This window comes from Bubalus kerabau, chromosome 16 (assembly GCF_029407905.1).
Source record: "Bubalus kerabau isolate K-KA32 ecotype Philippines breed swamp buffalo chromosome 16, PCC_UOA_SB_1v2, whole genome shotgun sequence".
Lineage (NCBI taxonomy): Eukaryota > Metazoa > Chordata > Mammalia > Artiodactyla > Bovidae > Bubalus > Bubalus kerabau.
In genome coordinates, this window is record NC_073639.1 from 15,185,412 (window position 1) to 15,203,517 (window position 18,106).

The 18,106-nt window shown below is 40.8% G+C and overlaps 1 long non-coding RNA gene across 1 annotated transcript; it reads left to right on the top strand.

Moving 5' to 3' along the window:
• The first annotated feature begins 1,932 nt into the window (after positions 1 to 1,932).
• Positions 1,933 to 17,380, top strand: LOC129630059 (uncharacterized). The gene is made up of 2 exons (XR_008703489.1): positions 1,933 to 2,254; positions 16,575 to 17,380. It is a non-coding gene; the product is annotated as an uncharacterized LOC129630059 (long non-coding RNA).
• The last annotated feature ends 726 nt before the right edge of the window (positions 17,381 to 18,106 follow it).

The following is an 18,106-nucleotide window of genomic DNA, read 5'->3' on the forward strand; positions in this document are numbered from 1 at the left end:
TTTTGTTACTGTTGTTCAGTCACTAAGTCATGTCTGACTCTTTGTGACCCCGTGGACTGCAGCACGCCAGGCTTCCCTGGCCTTCACTATCTCCTGGAATTTGTGCAAACTCATGTCCATTAAGTTGGTGATTCCATCCAACCATCTCATCCTCTGTCATCCCCTTCTCCTTCTGCCTTCTATCTTTCCCAGCATCAGGGTATTTTCCAATGAGTTGTTTCCTCGCATCAAGTGGTCAAAGTTATCATGATCAGCACCTCGTATTTTTACACATTTCTATTGTGTGGGCAATGGTAATACAATATTTTTATGAGAAGCTCTCTGCTGATTGCTAATATTATCACACTCAGGTTTCACTTTGCCCCATGGAAGCATGAATCTTGGGAAAAAGGTGCCTCCTGGAAACTCTGTTATTTATAAAATTGGGGCTCGTTGACTTCCCTTCTTTCCTTATCAACAAACTGATTTTTATCTGCAGTCTCCCAGAATGACCTTACCATGGTCTTTACCTTTTCTCTTATCTTTACAAACATATTCTAGTGTGTTTGCTCACCCAGGGCCCTTTGCCATTTTCTTCCTATTCCATTGACAGGTCGTGAGAGCAAAATTATACAAGATTGAAGCAAACCCAGCTCCCAAGGCTGCTGACCCAAAGCAGGTCACAGCTCTGGGGACATCTTCTCTGCAGCACTCAACCTCACATTCCATTCTGGTCATGCTTTCCCTTGTTAATCCTGGCTCCACATGAAACCCGCTTTAGAAGCCAAAGTTTGGTTAAGCACATTTCCAGGGACCAACTTTGGCCCTGATATTTTTTGGCAGATATCATTTTCAACCTATGGATATGAGTCATCTCAGTTGGCTGTTTGCTGAGAAGTAAGAACTCTGGTACTTTACTGAATGGTATTTGTAAACTTCTTAAAGAGTCATTGCCATTTAGGAGAAAATCTGCAGTAATTTCCCTTAATACATTAAGGAAAAATTATTTATTCTCTGCTTAAGGACATTTCTTCTCTGAACATTGCCTTGCAAAGCAATAGCTTAAATTATACCAAACATGTCCAAAACACAGCCTCCTGGTAAAGTTCATTTCCCTGTGAGTGAAGACAAATATAACTCTCTCTGTTTATGTCAGTAACTGTTATTTTCTCTGGTTTAGTTTGTAAAGGCTCACAGTCCATCCTAAGACACCGATTAGGATTTCCAACCCCTGACATGCTCTTACACCAAAGCACCTGCTCACCGGGTCTTGTCACATTTTCCCATGCCTGGGCCATAGGAGATGAGAGAGGCACCCGGTTTTCACTTCTTATCCTGCTCGTGTTTTCATTCCATACCTGTTCATTTGGTCCTTCTGGTGTTCCAAGCATTATTATTATTATTATGTGGACCAAAGATAGGTGTATGCTAGTAAATTCCTCCTCATGTCCAGTGGAGGGGATCAGAAGACAGGTAGGTGATGAGTGCAGAGCTAGGCAAATATGGGGTAACAGAAGTGCAGTGTGGTATATTAAAAGGGGAATCTGAGTGAGAAGAAGTGAGGCTTTGGGGAGAAGGGTTTTTTAGACTGTGAGATTAAGGAAAGCTAGTGGGGTCCTAGGCAGACCAGGCTTAAGCAGAGAGTTAATGACAGGGAAGAGTCGCCCTACGAAGATGAGGAGATGGCTTGCCCCATGTGGATCCCTACGGCAGGTATGAAAGTGAAATGAGAGTGTTGGTCATTCAGTTGCATCTCTTTGCAACCCCATGGACTGTAGCCTGCCAGACTCCTCTACCCATGGAATTCTCCAGGCAAGAGTACTGGAGTGGGTAGCCTTTCCCTTCTCCAGGGGATCTTCCTGATTCAGGGATTGAACCCAGGGATCGAACCCAGGTGTCTTGCATTGCAGGCAGATTCTTTACCATCTGAGCCACCAAGGAAGCCCTGCAGCTGAATAAACTTTGGGTCTTTGCAGGCAAGAAAGAAGACACCTGAGTTGCTGGAGTCTGATAGGAGAGGAGGAGATGGTTCAAGATGAAGAAAGATTTTGAGAAGTGCCTTATGAAGCAGGATAAGAAGATTGTGTTTTTATTCTAAGGCCTGGCATCCCTGGGTAGAATGGAAGCAGAGGGTAAAAAGAGAGGCCAGCTAAGGGGCCATGGTGGGGGTGGAGGCTGGAACTGGAGTGGTGGTAGTGAAGATGGACAGACTCAGCAAATTTGGGAAACCGTCTAGCAGAGACAGAGAAAGCACTGACTGTCAGATGGAATGTGGGTAAGTGGGTGACTCAAGGATGAGTCGCAGCTTACTTCCTTCCTTTCCCTTCAATATCCTTGTTGGGTGGGCTTGAGAACCTCAGAAACATCTTTCATGAGAGTAAACAGGCATCCGCTGTTCTTGGAAATAACCCCAAGAAGGCTTTCAAAACGAGGGCATTAGGAAACAAGTATTTTATATTTTCCTCCAGATGAGGGAGGTTGTGATTTATTTTTATTTGTTGAGGGAAATTTTAGGAAAGTTTTTGTTAACAAAAATTATTGCAATGAATAAGAGCTTCATTTTAGAAAAATATATTGTATGAAAAGCTTCTAGCATTTCATCTTAGAACAGACTACATTTACTCTTTGTCCCCAGCCCTTCTTGATTATGGAGAGATGTGTGATGAACATTTGTTTGGGGTTCTTAGCAGTACTATGGTTACAGTGTGATGGTTGAAAATGTTCTATCCGGCACATTATTAGTTATTCCATTTCTTGATAAAACAGACATTTAAGAACAAGGCAGAGTCTGGGAGTGCAGTGGGGGTGGGGCCAAAACTCTGTGAAATGTTTAACCTTTTCACATAGTTCAACAAAGTTTAGATTTCTGGCAAAACGCCTAGACTTTGCAAAGCAGTTCATGGTTGCAAAACCCGACAAGACCCTAGTGCTTAAATTATTCTGGCTCAAAAGTTGAGACAATGTGAAGAGAGCAAAAGGAAAGAAAAACACACACAAACACCCCCCCACCACACACACCCACGCCCCCCCCCCCACACACAAACCCCGATAGTTGGGCTCGTGGCACAGAGTAAGTCATTTGGAAAAGGACGCTGGAGTGGTGGCGATTACAACCTATGATGCCTTAGAAGTGCAGCAGATGCCTCTGCTGAGAGAATAAGCTATCCCCAAAGGGAAAGCAAGTTCAGCATTAAAGGTAAAGAAGGATCTGAAGAACATGTGACAATCTGAGTATGTCATAGATTAGCAGGAATTTTTGGTTTCATAGAATCGCAGCGATGCCCTCACAGAGAGCAGTGGCAAAGACTAGCAAGGTGTCATGTCTCGAGTGTTTAGTCTGGAAAGAGTTGTCTCCATCCAAAAATGCACATGTAGGCTACCGTGGCCGCCAGTATCAGGGGTCAAATCTTCTAGCCAAGGAAAATGGAGGATCTGTAATTAGCTTGAAGTAATCACAAATTTCTGGAGAAGGCAATGGCACCCCACTCCAGTGCTCTTGCCTGGAAAGTCCCATGAACGGAGGAGCCTGGTAGGCTGCAGTCCATGGGGTCGCTAGGAGTCAGACACGACTGAGCGACTTCACTTTCACTTTTCACTTTCCTGCATTGGAGAAGGAAATGGCAACCCACTCCAGTGTTCTTGCCTGGAGAATCCCAGGGACGGGGGAGCCTGGTGGGCTGCCGTCTATGGGGTCGCACAGAGTCGGACACGACTGAAGTGACTTAGCAGCAGCAGCAGCAATCACAAATTTCACTACTGTTTGACTTTCTTTGGTTTGTGTCGACATATGTGTTGATTTGGATTCCCTGGGAGTTTCTCTGAAATTCTTTAGAATGTATCTGTCATTAGCAAATAAGAAAATATGAAATGATAATTATTAAAATATCAAAAATATTAATATGAGCATTATTGAAACATTATGGATGAACGTAGTAAATGTTTCCCACATATAGTCTTTAGAATCCTAATTCTGAGAAGTATACAGTAAATCAAGGGATTGGTTGAAAAATCAAATTGGTGGTCAATTAAAGGGGTGTATCTGAATGTCATTCTAATTTGTCTATTTTATTTATTCTTCTTTTCAAAGTCTGAAACAGTTCTATGTGTTTTGCAAAGCTCTAGAATAGACTATCCAATGTTTTCCAAATATATTTGGTCACAGAATTTCCCATTCTCTCTCTTTTTGTGTGGAGTATATCCTCAAACATATGTTCGGAGGAACATACATTAGTAAACACTACATTTATATTTATTAGTGGAATATATACCATAGATAAGTGTGAAAAATGGACATTCTTTAACATGTGAATCTAAGAATAGTGGACAAAGAATCTGGCAAAGAAAAAAGCAAATGAAATAAACCACAGTACTGAAAGTTGGCAGTAAATGGGTTCTAAGAAATAAGAACGCTGTGACCTACAGAAAAATCCAACCACCATGACTCACATAAATAACAAGAAACTGAAGCTAGATCGTTTCTTGTTTTATATTAGCATCTTAACGGTGTTAGAGCTAAGACCTCTGCGCTTCTTTGGCTATTCCCTCATACGCACAACATGGCTGTTGTGACTCTGACTCTCACATCTACATCCTAGGCAGGAGAAAGAGAAAAGGTTTAGGGAAGGCTGTTCTTTAAATCAGGAAGTTAAAAATGTTCTCAGGAACATCACAGCATAGTTATAAATATATTTAGTTGTGTGGCACTCTGTCACAGAGCAAAAGAGCTATGGGAGAGATTAAATTGGAATTTTATATTGCTAACTGGGCACTTTGGGGTTGGGTGATTTAGGCACTAACAGAAATGAGGCCAGAAGTTTTGAGTATGTACCTCTGTTTTGATCTATAGAGATAAGGAGGTAGACTGTTATTTTAGATAGATTGCTTTAGGGAAGCCTTCTGAAGTATCTAGGTCCTTCTGAAACCAAGTGATAAAATAGCCCACCTTCTTTTGCTGTCTTGGAAATAGTATGCTGTCTTTAAAAGAAGACACATGCATGCTTACACACTTACAACTTTAAAGCGATGTTGGGAGTAGACATGTCCCACCCCCCCACCCCCCATCCCTGGAAACAGCGTCTAGTGGCTTGTCATCTGAATCTAGGTCAGCCACTTGCCCGAGGTCCAAATGTTCTGGGTCTTTTCTTCAGGTTACTAGCAGACATTGTTGCTTTACTAGATGGGAACCTTCCAGGACCTAATTCAGCCCATGGCTTAACCCATGAAAGCATTTAGAGAACTTCTAGATAATTACCATGTTTTTTCTACTCCCTGGGATCTTAATGGAGATTAATATACACTGGGAAACAAATTGGCTCAGTTTGCTTATGAAATTTTCTTTGATAGTGAGACACAACATGTTGCTACAATGCTCTTCCCCCTGGAATGGAATTTATTAAAAGGAAAGCCCATGATGAAACTCATAGAGGGGGCTATCCACTTTTAATCTGTGTACTACTAAAAAGGAGCATTTGCTATAAAATGATTCCTTCTAAAAAATGGCAATCATGTGGACCTCAAAGCCATGTTATAACAAAATCCCACTAATATTCCTCTGGCATAGAAACCCAAAGCCTGTTTATTCTTGTTTTTCATTATTAAAGTAGTGTTAGCCTCATTATCAAATCTTGAAACATAGAGAAAAATACTACTCTGAATCCAATCATCTTAAACATTTTTGTGAAATGTTTTCTTCTCTTTTTATGCCTTTTAACATCTTTTGCTTCAGTCACTACTATATTGTAAGCATTGTTTTCATGATGCAATCTAATCTCATTCTAGTATATGAACAATTAAGTTTTTTCCATTTTTTTCTCTAAGTGTTTTTGAATCTATTTTATCATTCTTCATATAATAGTTGTGTCCATAGATGCAAAAGTTATTCATTAGTGTATTTAATCCTTCAGCGGTGGTACTGATTACTACCTACTGACCATGTGCCAGGAATCCATGGGGGATATAGAAGAGCGATTAGTGGTCCTTCAGGGCAGGAGTATATAAGTAAGTAATACATGCGCACGTGTGTGCTCAGTCATGTCCAACTCTTTATGACTCTATGGACTGTAACCCACCAGGTTCTTCTGTCCATGGGCTTCTCCAGGCAAGAATACTGGAGTGGGTTGCCATCTCCTCCTCCAGGGGATCTTCCCAACTCAAGGATAGAACCTGCATCTCCTGCATTGGCAGATTCTTTATCACTTGAGCCATCAGGGAAACCCCTTCCCTGATACATATGTGTATCTAATTAGGATTTACAAAACTAGCCTTTTATAGAAAGTAATTGTAAAAGATAGTGGGTGCTATGGGGGTTGCCAGGAGTGAGAAAACACAGATTGGAAATGAAATCACCATTCAGCTTGGATTTAGAGAAGTGGGGAGGACCCTGCTGGAGGACCTTCTGGGCACAGGCAGAAGAGGGTGGGAAATCATTGACTGTGTCCAAGGAGTAGTTAAATTTAATGCCTGTTCCGCATAATGGAGTTTATTTTAACCTCAATTCTCTGCATATCCCAAGGAAAATGGTGTGGAACCTTTCTGTGCTGAAAATGACCTCGGTTCTCCTCTTTAGTTGTTTGTGCCGACTCCATCAGCAAACGTGTTTGACAGTGACTAGATGCCAGGGTCTCCTTTTTCCATGCTTTCCCCAGACTTATGCTCTTTGCTGTCATCTCTTGCAAAATCTGAAAAACGAAAGCCTCATTTAGAAGGGAAAAATCAAAGCCATTTGTACCTTTGTATACCCAGTCTTACCAGAATGCTCATATTGGCTCATATGCCTTAGGTAAAAGCTGGAGTGATTCTTTAATCTGAAAATATCTCTGCATCTTACTTTGTGAGAACAATATTGAAATGTACATGCGAGTTGGGGAAGTTATAGAATCAGAGGGTCTGGCCTCCTTGTAGATCATTTACGTCACTTAGCCAGTGTTTCTCACACACCGTATTTCTTTAGGTGTTATATTTTCTTACTAAATGGAAGCCTTACCTTTACAACCAAATGCAAATTATATAAAACCAGATCCTTAAGCACAGTATCTGAGTCCCTAAAGCTTCTCAGAATACAGATTAAGACTTCCCTGGGGCTGTGAGATGAGAGTCTGCGTGCCAATACAGGGGAGATGAGTTTGAACCCTGGTCCAGGAAGATCTCACATGCCATGGAGCAACTAAGCCCGTGTACCACAGCTATTGAGTCCCCACACCTAGAGCCTGTGCTCCGCAATAAGAGAAGGAACCACAATGAGAAGCCTTCACGTTACAACTGCAGAAAGCCCCACACAGCAACAAAGGCTCAGTGCAACCAAAAATAAATAAATTATATATATATGGACACAGGAGCCCGGTGGGCTACAGTCCATGGGATCGCAAAGAGTCAGACATGACTTAGTGACTAACACTTCACTTCAAACAACATGGACTGAAAAATACTTGTTTCATCTGTCTACTTACTTACAGATGGAAAAATTGAGTCCTAGAAAATCAAGAAGCCATGAAGGATTTCTGGCCTTGAATTCCATCATGAAAGCAAATATATTCAGGAATCAGTGTTTTGGCGGACTCAAAGCCTTTAAATCAGAGATGAATGAATTGGGCTGAACCACAGTATAAACAAACGGCTCTTCCATTTATTCTTCTACCACCCTTCTTTGAGAGAAAAGAGAGAAAGAAAAAGAGCTTTCTTTTCTAAGCCCAGTGCGCAGGGTGCTGAGAAGGGTAATCCCTGGTAGTCAGCCACACCCTCTGCTTCTGGTACTCTTGGTCCCAGCCTCTGTGCTCCCTCCTCCCACAGCCCCAGGAGAGCAGGGAGGCGCCTCACTGCACGTCCTCTGGTTCAACAACGCAAGACCAGGTCCCAGAGCAGTCATTCTCATTCTTAAAGAATTACATGGGACTGAAAAGATAATTTTTACTTTCCTGCTCATTCCCAGTTGCAAAACTTGAAATTCTTCTGGTAAGTTGATTCTGTGACACATACATAATTATAACAAAAATATTCAAAATGGAAAGATTTTCTGGTTCAGTATTCCTACTGGTACCTAACATGCCCTGATGCTTCACTGGCAAAGATGTTACTGTAATATTACCTTGTCATTCATATTGAGAGGGGTTTGGCTAAATCAACCCGCAGGACAAATGACCATGTTTATAACGTGACTGATCTGTTAGGTTATCCTGCAGGGACCACAAATTAGTGAACTCTGAACCAAATGTAGCACACGGATTTGCTCTGTGTGGCCTGTATGGTGTTTTGAAATAATTGCCAAAACGTAAAAATTAAGAGATTTAACATAAAAATCCAGTTTCCCAGTGTCTCTTGAAAAGAAATCAAAAGACTGGGCAACACTGTGTCCAAAGTCTTCAGGACTGCTGACAGGGTAGCTTTTGATCTGAGCTCTGTAGCTGCTGCGCCCTGTAGATGGGACATGTATTCTTCAGTTTGTATCATCCCTGGTGTGTGGCCTGGTTCTTCCTTTATGGTGGACAGTATCCACACATCTTTATTAAAAATGAGACAGGAAACTTTTCAAAGCAATTTTTCCAGGTTGCTTTGAGTCCTTATTTCTGAATGATTTTCTACAAAAAGTTTTTTTTTTTGGACAAAAAGCTTAGAGATGTACAAATAAAGTACAATAAGATAATTTTAGAAGAAAAAAATGAGAGGCAAGAAATAGTTGACATAAAAGGTACTTGTTTATATAGAATTGGTCTAATGTACATAATGTATATGATTTTGTGGACGTTTGAGTCTGCTACCCTTGTACAGTGTGTGAAGAGATAATACTGTGTGCTGCCAATTCTAAGATGCACATTTTCCCTCATATTTGACCAGCTCTGAAATTGAGAGTCATTGTAGAATTGCTGTCAGTCAGGCAGCGGCCATGGTGGAGGGGCCGCTGCCTGCAGACATCGTCATCACTGTTTTTGTTGCTGTGTCGATTGAGATTATGTGCAGTGCTGGGGAGGCGCATGGTGAGTGTAATTGTTATTTCAATTTCAAACATCTTCAACAAGAAGCCTATTATTCAGCCTTGCCATGAAAAGTGACCGTCTATGCAGAAAGACAGCAGCTGGCCATGAATTTGATACTAGTTGAAGCCAATGTTTTTTGTGGGAGGAATGACTGCAATTCCTTCTTTTCTTGGAAAGAGCAGCCAAACACTTTAGGAGACTGAGGAGGGGAAAATCTTACAGGTCTAGGAGGCTTTGTTACATTTTGTTACTGAGATAAGTGCAAAAGTATTCCTGTTACAGGCCAAACAGTGCAATTGGAGGCAAGAGAAAATGTCAAATAATTTGGAAGAGATGAAAGAAATTTCTGGCCAAAGCAGACTGCGTGGCCCACCCAGGCTGCAAGTAGAACCAGCGTTATTCTGTCATAGATTGATTGGGAGTGTATACTCTTTTTTTGTATTGCTGCATAAAATGGTGACTCTCTCAATCAATGATGTTTTAAATTTAAGAAAATATGGTAAAATACCACCTGCCGTTGTTGTTGTTCAGTCTCCAAGTCGCATCCGACTCTTTGTGACCCCATGGACTGCAATACACCAGGCTTCCTTGTCCCTCACCATCTCCTGGAATTTGCCCAAGGTCTTGTCTACTGAATTGGCGATGCTGTGCAACCATCTCGTCCTCTGTCACCCTCTTCTCCTTCTGTCTTCAATCTTTCCCAGAATCAGGGTCTTTTACAATGAGTTGACTACTTGTATCAGGTGGCCAAAGTATTGGAGCTTCAGCTTCAGCATCAATCTTTCCAAAGAGGTTGATTTCCTTTAAGATTGACTGGTTTGATCTCCTTGCTGTCAAAGGGACTCTGTATGACCATCTCTAGGTGGTGTATTAAAAAAAGGCAAAAGACCACCTTTTTGTCACAGAAAGTGAAGTAAGTCAGAAAGACAAAAACAAATATCATATATTAACACGTGTGTAGGATCTGAAAAAGCTAGTATAGATGATCAGAAAGACATAGAGAACAATCATATGGACACCAAGGAGGAAAGAGGGGTGGTGGGATAAATTGGGAGATTGGGATTGACATATATACACCATTGATATTAAGTATAAAATAGGTAACTAGTGAATCGAGAGAGTAGCATGGAAACATTCACTACCATATGTGAAATAGACAGCCAGTGGGAATTTTCTGTATGACTCAGGGAGCTCAAATGATTCAGTGGTGCTCTGTGATGACCTAGAGGGATGGGAGGTGGGAGGGAGGTTCAAGATCAGGGGACATGTGTATACCTATCACTGATACAAGTTGATATATGGCAGAAACCAACACAATATTGTAAAGCAATCATCCTTCAATTAAAAATAAATAGATTTTTAAATTTAAAAAAGATAATTTGTGACGATCTATATAGCACAGAAAACTCTTTATTTGATGCTCTGTGATGACCCAAATGGGAATAAAATCCCCAAAAGATATATGGATATATGTATATGCATAGCTAATTCGCTTTACAGTACAGTAGGAACTAACACAGGGGAAGCCCGGCGCGCTGCAGTCCATGGGGTCACGGAGAGTCGGGCGCTACTTGGTGACCAAACGATAACAAGAAACTCGTGCACAGTTGTAAAGCAACTATACTCCAATAAAAATTAAAAAGAATCAAACAAAAAGAAAAATATGGTAAATAAAGCCAAAAATCAGTGTTGAGTGCAAAAAAAAAAAAAAAAAGGATAACCTGGGAGATGTAAGTTAAGTTTTGTTTGGAGCCAGATGAGGACTACAGCCTGGGAGACAGCCTCTTCGACAGCTCTGAGGGACTGCTCCGAAGAGGCAGAGGGGAGGGCAGTATACATGTGATTTTGCTGAAGGATGATACGTGCAGTTGAGCACACATTTTGGCAGATGGTCGCTGCTTGTCATGAGGAGCAGACGTCACTGTTTATGATTATAGTGCTTTTCTAGATAAGTGCAAATATAAGAAACTGAGCTCATAAAATCTCATGCAATTATTTAACTATCTGAAGACCTGTTCTGCCAGTTTTTCCCAGGGCACAGAGCGTCTCATCCCTGATCTCCACCCTGAACTCCTTTCAGGAGGTGTTGAAAGCCACTGACGACAGTGGCTAGTGAATTCATTCTTGTGGACAGGCGACAATTTTCAGTTGGCAACAGGAAGAACTAACTGAGCTAGCCATCGACACCATCTCTTCACCTTGCAACTACCCACCTTTTTACAAAATTGCTTCCTTTGCCTTTCTGAGCACTGGGTGAAGAGAAATGGAGGCAAAATGAATAAATGGCTTAGCTCTTAGGAAACAGTAAATGCTGGCGAAGCAGAAAACAGAACCTGAAATTGGTGCTCAGTCATAACAAGTAACACAACCTCCCAAGCTGCCTGAAAAATTTTAAAGGAAAAGTAATTAAGACCAAAACACCAGAGAATTATCATCCCAAGTATTTCCGAGTTAAAAAAGGGCATTTTTTTAATCCTAAGAGTTTTGGAGGAAGTCACGAGTGAAGGGCAAAGTGAACTTGAGTTACTGCCTTTACAGACACCCAAACCCACTGTTCAGCACAGTGACACATCCATCCTTTGTCATGTGTTGTTACTTACAGTACGTGCCATAGGACAAATGTTTGTTATTAGCAGAAGTTTCATGAACAAGTTTTATCATCCGTTTTCTGGTCCACTCCAATTTAACAACAATTTTCTATTTTGCCTGGAGGCTAGTAAGCTAAGTTTATGCCAAAGACATTTCTATTTTCGCTGTCATGGCCCTAAATGAACATTTTGTTTTGAAAAGGAACTGGAAAAATACATGCAAGAAGGAGAATATAATTTACTTTCTGACGTTTTCTAAAATAATTTAAAGTGATTCCAAGCAACAAATAGCTGCTTGCTTCAGTTATCTTTCCAGAAAGTGAATTGCTGGCTTTGGTTTGATTGGAAAAGCCTTGTCGTTACTCTGCAAACGCCTGCCTTGCTAATGCACAGATTTGGGGCATTGTCTAGTTTTACCTCTGCTCAAGGGGCTTCCTAGGTGGCTCAAGTGGTAAAGAATCTGCCTACCAATGCAGGAGTCTCAGGGGACTCAGGTTTGATCCCTGGGTCAGGAAGATCCCCTGGAGGAGGGCATGGCAACCCACTCCAGTATTCTTGCCTGGAGAATCCCATGGACAGAGGAGCCTGGCGGGTTACAATCCACTGGGTCCCAAAGAGTCGGACATGACTTAGCGTCTGAGCATGCATACACCTCTGTTCGAAGAACCTCTGAAATGGCCTTGGAAATTATGAAATTCACTTGGGTATTTTGTGTTCCTCACATTTTAAAGCTGTGATATCAACCAAACAAAATGCTAATTGGAAATAGCCTCATCTTATCCCTTTTGGTAAAATCCTCGACTTCCAGGCCTAATTAGCACATCTTTTATTTGGAAAACAAAATGGAAATGGCCTTTCATAAAAGTTAGCCACACATACTCCTCTCTTCAGAGGGAAAACCAGAGTACAAGGTAAAAGATGACTTTCCCTAGCAAATTTCTGCTTTCACTTTTAAATTGCTGAATGATTTTGCCCTTGGGCTGACGTGTTTTCATACCCTTTACAATTTTCTAAAAGTGAGATTTTGGTGATTGTTTTGAGAGTATCACTGTAACATGTTGAAAGCCAATTGAAAATAGAAGCTGTTCATTGCTAGAAATTTTGCACTTGGATAGAATTAAAGCTGGGAGGTGTCAGAAGCTTAATTGAGCCTGGAACATATCAACATACTTTTAGTTTATACAAGTTTGTGATACAGAATAGGCACTTAATAAATATTTGTTGAATAATCTCTATGGCATATGCATGCACAAATGCCTGTGTATGAGCTATACGTACTATCAATAAAATTTGAAATTAGGGCATGTCCTACAGGTAAAATATTTATGATTAATCAACAGATGAACTCAGTAATGATAGCCATACTAGTAACAATTTTTAAGTTAACAATAATAATTCATTTTGCTCTTCTGCTGTTAACTCCAACACAGATAATGACTCCCAGACCTCGGTAAATTGTAAGCAGATGAGAAGTCTCTAGAGCAATCAGCAGATTCAATCTTTGTTAGCTTACAGAGCTCCATCTTCATCCTCCAGTAGAGTAAGACCAAGAAGGATCTTTTCACTGGTTATACTTGGTTGGGATGAGAAGAGCAAAAAGACAGACTTTTATTTGTTCATTGATATATTCTATATATCTATGTGAAAGGGGCAAGTTATATAAAATTTCAGGTGATGGAAGAAAGCCATCTATACATGGACCAGAGCATCCTCTTTCAACCCTACCTAGAAATTCTCAAGAATTTCTCAGTTAATTTAAAATAATTTGATTTGAGAGGGATTTGGAAAAGTTTAAGAATCCAAGCCATTCCCTGGTGGGCTCAGTGGTAAAGAAGCCGCTGGCCAATGCAGGAGATTCAGGTTTCATCCCTGAGTCGGGAAGATCCCCTGGAGAAGGAAATGGCAATACTCCAGTATTTTTGCCTGGGAAGTGCCTTGGACATAGGAGCCTGGAGGGCTACAGTCCATGGGGTCCCAAAGAGTCAGACATGACTGAGTGACTAAACAACAGAACAACAATATGTGGCAATCCAGGTGCAGTACAAGGGTGGTCAACCAGGAGACGCTAACACCAAGATTGCTAAAATTATTTACTTAGATGTAAATATTTTCATAGACTACCATTTACATTGCTAAGTTATTAATTTTATACTCAGTTCCAAGTAAATGTAGGTATATTAGATTACAGTAATTAATACTATGACTAGTTAAGATTTCTACCACAGATTTAAATTTTAGAGAATAAAAAGTTCTCTATTGGCCCATGGAATGTCAAAAATAATAATAATTGATTTCTTTTGTAATTCTATGTTTTTTATTTCATGCATTTATCTCTTGGTTTCACCAAAGTGTTAAAGAAGTCCATGGCACAAAAGTACTTTTAATAAAAGGAAACCCTGGACTTGCTCTACTGAAATAACTGTTAAAAATAAAATATACGAGGAAGAATGCATTCTACATGCCTTAGTTTGTTAGAACTTTGAATGGATGCTCAGGTCAGTGACTCTTTCTTTTAAGACAGCTTTGGAAGGATGCCCTGGGAGCGGCATGAAGCAAGTTGATGTGGTTTAAATCTTGGTGGAGAGTTACAGGCTGTCCCGGATGCTACTAAGCACAGTTCTACAGTACCCCACAACTGAATTAATCTCTAAGGAAGTTCAAACTTGGACATTAAATGAAAATGGCAAAAACTACTAAATTTCACTCCTGGGAAGTAAATGTTCTTTGTAGTAATACTACAGTGTCATGGGCCCAGTTGACTAATTGGGAGAAAATGGTTTGTTTGTTTGTTGGGGGGACTAAATATCTAACTGTGACACATGTCTATAGTTATGGGTATAAAGAGAGAAAGGAAATAGTGTGAGCTCTGTATTCTGACTTTGTTGGCTGACAGGATGTTGGATTGTTTGTATGGATTGAGCATCCATGTTGCTCAATAAATGGCCCAGACATTGTGCTAGCTTTTCAAGGGTCTATAAAGTAAATGAGACCATTTAAGAAAAGGAGTATATGATTTGGGCACAGAGAATGGTCATTATTTCTTTAGAACATGAATATTTTGTTAAATGACATTGTTATGACTTTAAACATTTAATTCTGCTTCTACTAAGATTTCTTATCATCAGGAAACAATTGAATTAACTAGTTTTCCTTTCCTCTAGAAATTTCCAGACTATTAATATTCACTGTCATGCCAAGCACCAAATGTGGACTCCCAGAAGAGGATAGCACAGAGAGCAGGGAATCTAGTTGAGTCAGTGAAGTCACTAGATATCAGTGAGGGACCTCGGGTGCTTGGAAGGTGATCTTGACCCAAAAGATCCCTCCTAGATTGTCTGAGATGGTTTACCTTATTGAATAGCTCTTCCCTAGAGAATCATTGAAGTGAATGAAGCCTCCTTGTTGGGACTGGCCTCAAATGTGGACACACAATTTCTGATAAATTTTCAGAGCAGAGCTAAATGCAAGTGGGAACTTTGAATAAAATTTTATTAACAAGTTATGACTATCAGAAAGGGAACAGACACAGGAATCTAAAACTAAGTGATCTGTCATATAAGGAATAATTCCTGGCGACATTACCAAGATGACAACTTAGGGTCTTGAATTCAAGCATAGGGTCTGAATAGACATTTTTCCAAAGAAGGCATCCAAATATCCAACAGGTGCATGAAAAGATGCTCAGCATCACTCATCATCTGAGAAATGCAAATCAAAGCCACAGTGAGATAAGACTCACAACTGTTAGAATGGCTATTATCAAAAAGTTAAATAAAAAGGTTGGCAAGGATGTGGAGAAAAGGGAAATTTTGTGCACTGTTGGTGAAAATATAAACTGGTATAGCCACTGTGGGAAAAACAGTATACAAGTTCCTCAAAAAACTAAAAATAGATCTACCATGTGATGCAGCATTTCACTTCTGGGTGTATCCAAAGGAAATGAAGTCATTACCTGGAAGAGATATCTGCACTCCCATATTGATTGCAACGTTTTTCATAGTAGTTGAGATATGAAGTATCCATCAACAGTTGAAAATGTGATATATATATATATAGCATTCCATTACATATAATATTTAAATATATGTAGTAATATTATTCTGGAGAAGGCAATGGCACCCCATTCTAGTACTCTTGCCTGGAAAATCCCACGGATGGAGGAGCCTGGTAGGCTGCAGTCCATGGGGTCGCTAAGAGTTGGACACGACTGAGCGACTTCACTTTCCCTTTCCACTTTCATGCATTGGAGAAGGAAATGGCAACCCACTCCAGTGTTCTTGCCAGGAGAATCCCAGGGACGGGAGAGCCTGGTGGGCTGCCGTCTATGGGGTCTCACAGAGTCAGACAGGACTGGAGCGACTTAGCAGCAGCAGCAGCAGCAGCAGCAGTAATATTATTCAGCCATGAGAAAGAAGGAAATCCTGTCATTTGTGGAAACATGGATGGACCTTGTGCATTTTACACTAAGAGAAATAAACCAGACAGAGAAAGAAAAGATATATCACTTATCTGTGGAATCTGAAAAAAAAAACATTGGACTCATAGAAATCAAGTGTAGAATGGTGATTGCTAGCAGCTGATGGGGTCAGGGGACTAGGGAGAGGTTGATAAAAAGGTACAAAATTTCAGTTACAAGTTACCTAAGAACTGAGGATCTAATGTGTACCACAGAGACTGTAGTTGATAATCCTCTATTGTATAATTAAAATTGGCTGGACCTTCCCTAGAGGTCCAGCGCTTAAGGCTCTATGCTCCCACCGCCAGGGTGTAGGTTCAGTCTCTGGTCAGGGAACTGAGATCCTGTGAGCTGATTAAAAAAAAAAAAAAAATTTGCTGAGCCAAGACAGTAGAACTTTAGTGTTCACTCCAAAATAAGAAAAAAGACAATTATGTGAGGTGTAAGGGATATGTTAATGAATGGGGACTTTCACACCGTGTACACATATCAAATCACCATGTTGTACACTTTAAATATAATTTTATTTATCAAATATATGCCAATAAAATTAGGGGGGTTGAGGAATAACTTCTTTCTTTTGAGGTTGTGGTCCAGCAGCTTCCATCCAGAGAGGCCATGCTTCCTGCTCCACCTGGGGATGCCCTCCAGCACCTTCACGCCCACCAGGCTCATTGAGGTCCCAACCCCCAAAAGGATGCTCAGAGAGGAGAGCTGTCACTGCTGTGGACCGTCCCCTTCCCGATGCCAGAGATCACATCTGTTTTGCTTGTCCTTCACTGAACAGTTGTTTACTGAGTGCCCACCCTCTGCCAGATGCTTGGGATGTGTCACGAAACTGGAGAGACAAAAGCGAAACAAAACAGTCATCAAGCGAAACACAATAAGGAAGTTTGAGTGGAATGAATTCTGTGCCATGGGAAAAAAAAAAAAAAAGAATAGGTTGAGGAAGGTCAGAAATGCCAGTAGGCAGTTGGTGTGTTCGGGGTGGGCTGTCTTTACAAGATAGAGTGGTATGGAGAGGGCATCTAGAGCTGAGAAAGATTGGAAAGAGGTACAAGAATTAACCTTGGGAATATATGCTGGTGGGGGAGAGGATTGTATACGAGGCAGAGGAAGGAACCAGAGCCTAGAGCTTAAGCTGGTTTCTAATTAGAAGAAGGGTGCAGAGACCAGTGTGGCTGGAGAAAGGGACAGGGTGACCAGGAGCAAGTGTCCAAGGAGACTTAGAGGCCATAGTAAGGACTTAGGCTTTTCTTGAGTGAAATGCAGTCACTGGACGGATTTGAGCAGAGGTGTGGCATGATTTGAGCTTAAATTTTATCAGACTCATTTGAGCTGTACTTTTAAAAGTAGACTATACGGAAGCAAGGCGAAGGCTGAGGAGTTTGTGTGGAGGGTGTTATAATATTCCAGTTGGGACAGTTGTGCAATTGTCCACCCTACCAGAGTTTTAATGGTGGAGGTAGTAGAAAGGGGCCATGCTCTGGTTATATTTTGAAGGTAGAGACAATGGGATTTCTTTTTCTGTTCTTTTAATTGGAAGATAATTATTTTACAATGCTGTGGTGGTTTCTGCTGTACAACAACGTGAATCAGCCATAATTATATATATCTGAAGCGACTTGGCATGCATGCCTCCCTCTTGGGCCTCCCTTCCCCCTCCCATCCTACCCCTCTAGGTCATCACAGGCTGGGCTCCCAGTGTTATGTAAGTTTCCCACTAGTTACCTGTTTTACACGTGATAGCGTATATATGTCAATGCTACGCTCTCAGTTAGTCCTACCCTCTCCTCTGCTGTGTCTGTATGTCCACTTTCTACATCTCTATTTCCACTCCTTCCCTGCAAATGGCTTCATCAGTACTATTTTTCTAGATTCCATATATATGCATTAACATGCAATGTTAGTTTTTCTCTTTCTGACTTACTTCACTCTGTATAACAGGCTCTAGGTTCATCCACCTCACTAAAACTGACTCAAATTTTTATGGCTGAGTAATACACAGAACTGTACAAAAAAGATCTTCACGACCCAGATAATCACGATGGTGTGATCACTCACCTACAGCCAGACATCCTGGAATGTGAAGTCAAGTGGGCCTTAGGAAGCATCAC